This window comes from Nannospalax galili, unplaced genomic scaffold (genome assembly GCF_000622305.1).
Source record: "Nannospalax galili isolate Female #2095 unplaced genomic scaffold, S.galili_v1.0 scaffold337, whole genome shotgun sequence".
Classification (NCBI taxonomy): Eukaryota; Metazoa; Chordata; class Mammalia; order Rodentia; family Spalacidae; genus Nannospalax; species Nannospalax galili.
The window spans coordinates 429519-438313 of record NW_008340932.1 but is presented as its reverse complement, the minus strand read 5'-3'; positions in this window follow the sequence as shown (position 1 = coordinate 438313).

Genomic DNA, 8795 nt, shown 5'->3' with positions numbered 1-8795 from the left:
ATTTCATTACAGCTTTAACATACTCAATAACAATTTCCAGAACTAAGATGCATCTCTTTCAAAATTGGCTGTAAATTTTTAGGTTTACAGTTGAATTACTACAGTTATACAATATTGTACCCAGTATAAACCCTATAAGACAAAAGATTGAATGAGGTTTTAACTTTTAAAAAAGATTTACATTTCATTATTAAAATACACAGTTTCATACAGAAAAATTCATTTTTAATGCAATTAACAATTATATATTTGCACATGCATTTCTAATCTCTCTATATCTGATTATTACTAGTCACAGTTGGTTACACTCAGATCATGAGTATGGATATAAAGTCATCAGGTGGATTTCACTGGTAATGTTTATCATCTCTTAGATTTAACATGAAGTAAATATTTATGCTTCCTCCTAAGTTATGTCTTTTTTATTAATTTGTTGATTTTTATCTGTGTATATCATACAGAACATCCCACACAATCTTATTCATCTATATAGCCACTTCCCAAATGGCACCCTCCCATAGCCTCCCCCTTCCATAAGCTGGAGCCCATATACTCTGTTACTGTCCACTGTGTTGTCAGGACCCCAAGCCATTCCCCAGTGCTTTCCTGTCTGCTGAATCTAGTCAGCCTATCTAGATAGCCTTGTTTTAGGAAGATCAGCTGTTCCTCATTTAGCAGCAATTAGTTGTCACTATTCCTTTAGATAAGATTGGGGTCTGCTGTTCATTTCCCCAGTTCTATGCTGGGTTACTGTCTGGGAGTTTTTTTGGCCATCCTGGCCAATAACTCAAAGGAAGGTATCTCCTTTCTGGCATTGTTGCTTGTTACGTAGCCTTTAGCTATACATATGGACTCTTAAAAAATTATATTAACTCCATTAATCTTTGGTTATACTTCCCTTTTGGGTGTTTAAGACCCTACAGTTGGCCCAGATAAATCAACTTATTTTTACTCCTAAGGTCATTTGAGGATCTGTTCCTCAGAGGTAAACTGGGCTTGGGAGGAGCCCCTGGCTCCTTTCTTTTGCCAGTTCCATCTATGTGAAGATAAGTCAATGGTCCTACTCGACTATGGCTGGCTTTGCTTGGAAGCATGGAGGAAATGCTACCTCTGTGTTGACCTTCTTTGTAGGATAGATACTGGTTCAGGTCCATCTGGTGGGGTCTCCATGGCCTCCTTGATCAAGAGGAACAGGTGACTCACCACAGTTACAGGACATTTCGAGAGATCCTGATAGTCCCCTGGAACTTAGTTGACCTAGGAGGGCAAGGAGTAAAAACTGTCCTTTATGTCCCTCTGATCAGATTAGAATAGGCCTTAAAGTATGGTTGTTAAACATCCAAGAATGTTAGTTCCACCAGTCTTGTACTTTTAATTACCATGTGCCATGTAGATAGAGCTTGGGCAAAGACCAGTTGTTCTCAGATCAACCTTACCTAGACATATATTTCTTGATATGCTATGTATAATTTGTCAGTAGGTGGTTGGCCTAATATGGTTCCCTCTGGCTTTTTAAAACTAGCTAGGCATTATTTATCACTCACATTGTTCTATACTTCCACCATGGTTTCCCCACTTAAGGTGCCCCTGTTTTTCCCATCTCTCCTTTAATAATACCTTTCTATGATGGTCCCATCTCTCTTGAGCTCCTTCTTTCCCTTTCTCCTCTAGGTGCCTTCTATGACCTTCCCTTCCCCTCCCCTTAAAATAACCACATTTTTATCCATATCTCCCTTGCTAACACCTGTTTTCTACTGTTCTCTTTCAAATTCTTTCTTTTCCTTTACCTCCATGGTTTTTCTTCATTATCGTGGTTCCTGTAGTTAGGATATATACCCACTTATAAGGATTTGGTGCTAGGATCCACATATGAGGAAGAAAATTTTTTTTTTTGTTTTTTGATTTTTTTTTCTGAGTCTGTGTTACTTCACTTATCATAACAGTTTCTAGTTCCATCCATTTACCTGCAAATTTCATGATTTCATCTTTCCTTATTGCTGAGTAAAACTCCATTGTATAAATGAACCACATTTTCATTATCCACTCATCAATTGAGGGACACTTAGGTTGCTTCCATCTCTTAGCTATTGTGAAAAGAGCAGCAACAAACGGATGTACAAGTGTCTCTGCAGTAAGACGAGCTCTTTGGGTATATGTCAAGCAGCGGTATAACTGGGTCAAATGGTAGATTCATTTGTAGTTTTTTAAGAGTTTTCCATACTGCTTTCCATAGGGGTTGAACAATCTTGCAGTCCCACCAGCAGTGCATGTTTGTTCCCCTTTGCCCACATCCTCTCCAACATTTGGTATCATTTGTTCTCTTGATCTTAGCCAGTCTGACTGGGGTAAGATGAAATCTTAAGTGGTTTTAATGTCCATTTCTCTAATTACTAGTGATGTTGAACACCTTTAAAATGCTTATTAGACATCTCTATTTCTTATTTTGAGAACTATCTGTTCCATTCCTTAGCCCATCTTTTAATTGGGTTGCTTCCTTTCTTGATACTTTGTTTTTTGAGTTTCTTATATATTCTGGATGTTAAACCAGTCAGATGTGTTGCTGATGAATATTTTCTCACATTGTGTGGGTTTTCTCATCACTTTCTTGGTTGCTTCATTTGAACTACAGAAGCATTTTAGTTTAATGAGGTCCCATTTGTTCATTCTTGACCTTATTTCCTGGGCAGTTGTTGTGCTGTCTAGAAAATCCTGTCCTACATCTATATCTTGTAGGTTATTGCCAATCTTTTCTTCTAACAGTTTCAGAACTTCAGGCTTCACATTAAAGTCTTTGAGCCATTTGGATTTGACTTTTTGAAAGGTGAAAGATAGGGATTTAGTTTCATTCTTCTACAGATGGAGATCCAGTTTTGCCAGCACCATTTGCTGAACATGCTGTCTTACCTCCAGTGAATGTTCTTGGCCCTTTTGTCAAGTATTATGTGGCTGAAATTGAATGTACTCATATTTGGGTCTTCAGTTTTGTTTCATTCATCTATGGGTCTATTTTTGTTCCAGTAACATGTTGTTTTTTGACTATAGCTCTATAAGACACTTTCATATCTGGTATAGTAATCCTCCCTGCATTGCTCTTATTTCTCAGGGTTGCTTTGCCTGTCTGAGTTCTTTAGTGTTTCCATGTGAATCTTAGGATTTTTTTTCCAATTTTGTGAAAAATGTTATGGGGATTTTGATTGGCATTGCATTGAATTTATAAATGGCTTTTGGTAGTATGATCATTTTTGCAATATTAATTCTTCCAGTCCATGAGCATGGGAGGTCCTTCCACTTCTGATGTCTTCCTCAACCTCTTTCTTTAAAGATTTAAAATATTCATTTTAGAGGTCTTTAACGTCTTTGGTCAGGTTTATTCTGAGATATTTTAATTTTTTGGCAGCTATTGTGAAGGGGAGTGTTTCCATGTGCTCTTTCTCTGATTGCTTGTTATTGGTATATAGAAAGGCTACAGACCTTTGTAGATAATTTTGTAACCTGCCACTTTACGGAACATGTTAATAATTTCTAGTAGTTTCCTGGTGGAATTCTTGGCATCTCTTAGATATCATATCGTCAGCAAAAAGAGATAATTTGATCTCTTCTTTTCCAATTATTACTCCTTTAACTTCTTTCTCTTATCTTATTACTCTTGCAAGAGTTTCAAGCACTATGTTAAAGAGGAGTGGCGATAGTGGACAGCCTTGTCTGGTTCCTGATTTCATTGGGAATGCTTTCAGTTTTTCTCAATTTAGAATGATGTTGGCCTTGGGTTTGTTATATATGGCTTTAATTATGTTGGGGTATGTTCCCTCAAGTCCAGTTCCCTCTAGGACTTTGAACATAAGTGCATGATGAATTTTGTCAAAGGCCTTCTCTATTGAAATGGCCATATGGTTCTTGTCTTTGAGCCTATTAATATGATTTATGACCTTTATTGACTTACATAAATTTAAACATCCCTGCATCTCCAAAATAAAGTCAACTTGATCATGGTGGATGATCTTTTTGATATGCATCTGTATGTGGTTTGCAAGTATGTTGTTGTGAATTTTTGCATCTATGTTTGTTAAGGATATGGGCCTATAATTTTCTTTTATGGTTGTATCTTTACCTGGCTTTGGTATTAGAGTGATGCTGGCTTCATAGAAGGAATTTGGACATTTTCCCTCCATTTCTATCTTTTTGAATAACTTAAGAAGTATTGGATGCAGATCCTCTTTAAATATCTGATTTAATTCTGCTGTAAATCCATCTGGCCCTGGGCTTTTTTTTAGTAGGGAGTTTTTGTATTACTGTTTCAATTTACTTATGTCTTATGGGTCTGTTTAAGCTGTTGATCTCTTCTTGGTTTAGTTTTGGTGGTTCTCATGCTTTTAGGTACCCATCCATTTCTTTTAGGTTTTCAAATTTAGTAGCATATAGGTTTTTAAAGTATTCCCTTATAATGTTCTGCATTTCTTTGGTGTCTGATGTGATATTTCCTCTTTCATCTCTGATTTTGTTGATTTGGTGGTGCTCTTTCTTTTGTCAAATGGGCTAGCAGTCTATCAATCTTGTTTATCTTCTCAAAGAACCAGCTTTTAGATTCGTTGATTCTTTGCATTATTTTCTTTGTTTCTACTTCATTAATGTCTGCTCTGAGTTTTGTTATTTCTTCTTGTCTGCTGGATTTGGGTTTCATTTGATGTTGCTTTTCAAGTGTCTTAAGTTGCAATGATACTTGTGTTCTTTCTGATATTTTAATGTAGGCACTTAGAGCTGTAAACTTCCCTCTAAAGACTGCTTTCATGTGTCCCAGAGGTTTTATTGTGTTGTGTTGTCCTTTTCATTTAGTTCCAGGAATACTTTTATTTCTTTCTTAATTTCTCCTTTGACCCATTCATCATTCAAGAGTCTGTTTAATCTCCTTGTGTTCATGTGGTTACTGGGGTTTCTTCCAGTGTTGATTTTAAGCTTACTGCATTGTGCTCTGATAGAATGCATGGGATTATTTCAATCATTTTGTATTTGTTGAGGTGTGTTTTGTGTCCCAGTACATGTAAAAAAATTTATTTTTATTATTCTTTCGTTTATGTGTGTAAGTGTATTGCCTGCATGTATGTAAGTGCACCCATGTCGTGCAATGCCCAGGAAGGTCAGACAAGGGCATCATATCCCCTGTAACTGGAGTTAACAGATGGTTGTAAGTCACCATGTGGATCCTGGGTACCCAACCCAGGTCCTCTGCAAGAGCAGCCAATGTTCTTAACTGCTGAGCCTTGTCTCCAGCCCCAATATCAGGTTTTTAGAAGCTGCACCAGTTTACATCTAACTAACACTGGATCAATGCTCCCTTTAGTGCTACCTTTCTCCACATCCATGCCAGCATCTATTGTCATTTGGTTTGTTAATCAGTCTGTGATAACATGAAGCATCAACATAGTTTTAATTCAATTTACCTGATAGCAAAAAATATTGAACATTAAAAAATACTCTGCCTTTTATATTTCTTCATTTACTAACTCTCTATTGCTGTCACAAGTTTTCAATGGGTTCTTTGTTTTCTTGGCTTGTAGGTTTTGCAATCCTTTTTTATATTTTAGACACTAACTCTCTGCCAGAAATATAGCCAGCAAAGACTTTTTTCCTCATTCTATAGATTGATTCTTCATGTGATTGATGGTATCCTTTGCTGTAAAGAAGCTTTTTAGTCTCATGAAGTTCTTTTAGTCAATTATTGATCTTCATGTCTGTGCTACAGGGGGTTCTGTTCAGAAAGTCCTTTATGTGTCCTTAAGTTGAAGCATTATTTTCTAATTTTTCATCTAACAACTCGCATATGCATTGAGTGTGTATGTGTTTAAGCGTCTCATGCACATTAGTATGTGTGTGCACCTACCAAACTGCAGGCATTTGGAATCCAGAGCAGGATTCCAGGTGTTTTCCTCTACCTTTATTTTCCTTACTGTTTTGAGAGAAGTTCTGCCAGAAGATTACCAATTTTATTGCTAGGCTGGCTAGTCAGCAGGCTCCCAAGGATCTGCCTGTTTCTACACTGTTGGTGTGTGTGTGTGGAGGGGGTGTGGTAAGAACCCAATGCTTTGTTGGTTCCATAGGATCTAGAGAAAGGACCTACTATTATTACTCTGATAAATGGACATATTGGGGAGCTGACTCCTAAGGTGCATTTTTATTTCCATAGATTAGTGCTTCTCTCAGTCCTTATCAGAGACACTTCTTTTTGCAGTAGATGGCAGTTAATTTAGAAACCCAAAATTGATTAACATACACTGAATAAGATACTGTCTTTTGTTTGAGGGGGTGAAACCATTGATGTTTAAAGTTATTGTTGAAAGATGTGTGTTAGTTACCATCATTTTATTTTTTGTGTTCTTATCCAGTGTTTTGTTTCTGTGGTTATAACTCCATTTGTTTTCTTTTCACAGCCTCTTGGGTCCGGTCACTCCCTCTTCAACCCTGTACTGATTTCTGTGCTCTCTTAGGGCTGGTCTGACAGATATGAACTGTTTCATCCTGTTTATGTCATGGGAAGTTTTTATTTTTTCCTTGAACTATGGTAGATAGTTTTTCTGACTAAAATAGTCTGCATAGGCATCTGTGATCATTTAGAACTTGGAATACTGCTCCAGGCTTCTCTGGCTTTTAAAGTTTCTGCTGAAGTTACCTGCTATTCTGATGGATTTTTCTTCACATGTGACTTGTAGTTTTTAGCTTACAGATTTTAATTTCTTGACTTTGCTCTGTATATTTAGAGTGTTTACTATGATATGGAACAGGGAGTTTCTTTTCTGGTCCTATCTATTTGATATTTTGTGCACTTCTTGTATCTGCATGGTATATTGATGACAGGTCCAGCAAATTTTCTCTATTGGTGTGATAGAGGCACTTGTATCTTGGTGTTAATCAACAGGCATAATTGGACTTAAGTGAGGCTCAGTAGGAGGGAATCCATGCATTGTAATGTAAACATAGCCAAGTACACATGGTTGTCTGAGAGGTCCAGGACCCTAGTGAAGGACCTTAATGTTTTCTACATACATATCCTCATATTCACAGACAAGTGTTGTTCTCACCACTCATCAGGGATGCTTTTTTTCTTTTCTTTTTTGGCAGTAAATGCAGGGATTATTACACAGTCCCACAATCAGTCAAAATGCAGAGACTAATTGATTGTGGGAGGGAAGGCACAGCACTGGCACATCTAATGCAGCCTCTATACATAAGGCTCAGAATATTATGGGAGAGGGCATAGAAAGATTGTCAGAACCAGAGGACCAAGAAACCTGTTGCTAGATAATGAATCTGAGAAATTATTGGGAACCCGAACCCATGAATTTACACAGTGAGGCAGCCTAGCAAGTCCTGTATTACGACAAAACCTGTTGAACTGCCAGTGTGAATGAGGGGAATTTCACAGGGCCCCACTTCTAAATGAATAGCTACCGGAAATCAATGGATACTGCACACATGAACTCATAGTAAGTGTGACTGCATGCACAAGACCTGCCAAAAAACAAGTCAGTTGAAAATCCGAGCATGCCTGGCAGAGGATCTCGTGAAGTTCACTCCTATCTGAAGAACTATTAGCAATTGATGGGTTTCTGGGAGAGGGAGTGTCAATTTTCCTCAGGGATTCAGATCCTGGGAGGCTTCCCATGCTCCAATGGATGGATCCACTCCCATACACACACTGAAAGCACAAAGTGGACTCTAGTAGTAGGTTTAAAAACAAAGAACACATGAAATTGGGAGGGAACAATTGTGGGGGAGGAAGGAGAGGAACTGGGATCAAGAGAATGGGGGTAGATACATATGCACTTATGAATTTCTCAAACAAATAAAGGGAAGACAAAACAACAAAGGCAACAAAAATCACAATGAAATAACTACACACAATTTATCTTATTTAGTAGTTGTGTGTGTTGGGGGGGTAGTGGATTCCTGTGTAATAGTATGTGCATTTGTGGTAAAAGAGGTCCACATCTGGTGTCACCCTACATTGCTCTCTACCTTACTTTACTGAGACAGAACCTCTAACTGAAACAAATGCTCATAGATTGGCTAATCTTGCCGGCCAATTATGTCTTTGGCCATCAAATGATATTTGGGATCCTTTGTGTTCCTCTTGTCTCTACCTTCCCAGTGTTGGGTTGAACACATGTAATGCCATACCAGTTTCTTTTTATTTAGTAATTTTATTTTAAGTGTATGCGTGTACTGCCTGCATGTATGTGAGTGCAGCTGTGTTGTGCAATGCCGCAGAGGTTAGAAAAGGGTGTTGGATTCCCCTGGCGTTTTTAACTGCTGAGCTACCTCTTCAGTCATTCCTTAAAAGTTTTTTTAAATAGCAAGTTACTTTATGTTTTCATTTTATTTTAAAGAATAACATTTGGTCAGCTCTTTCACAACAGACTGTTACATAATTATTTGAAATAATAAAATGTGATCCTTGATTTGATAACATGGTAATTAAATATAATGACCACTATTAGCTTAGAAACACCTTAAAATTTTAGACTATCTTCATAGTAAACTTTTGATACAAGATACAAAATATTATCCACTACAATACAAGTTGAAAATTTCAACATTTTACTGGATTTAGAAAAGGAGGCAAATTCCATATTATGTATTTGGAAGATATATGCATACATATCTGCAATTACTGATGAAGATGTGGTACTAGAAGAAGACTATGATCAATATATTAGAGTAGAGTATCTAAATGGTAATGCTCTTATCTAGTATGTGCAAGGCCCTGAGAATCATCACTAGTCAAAGACACACAGACACGCACA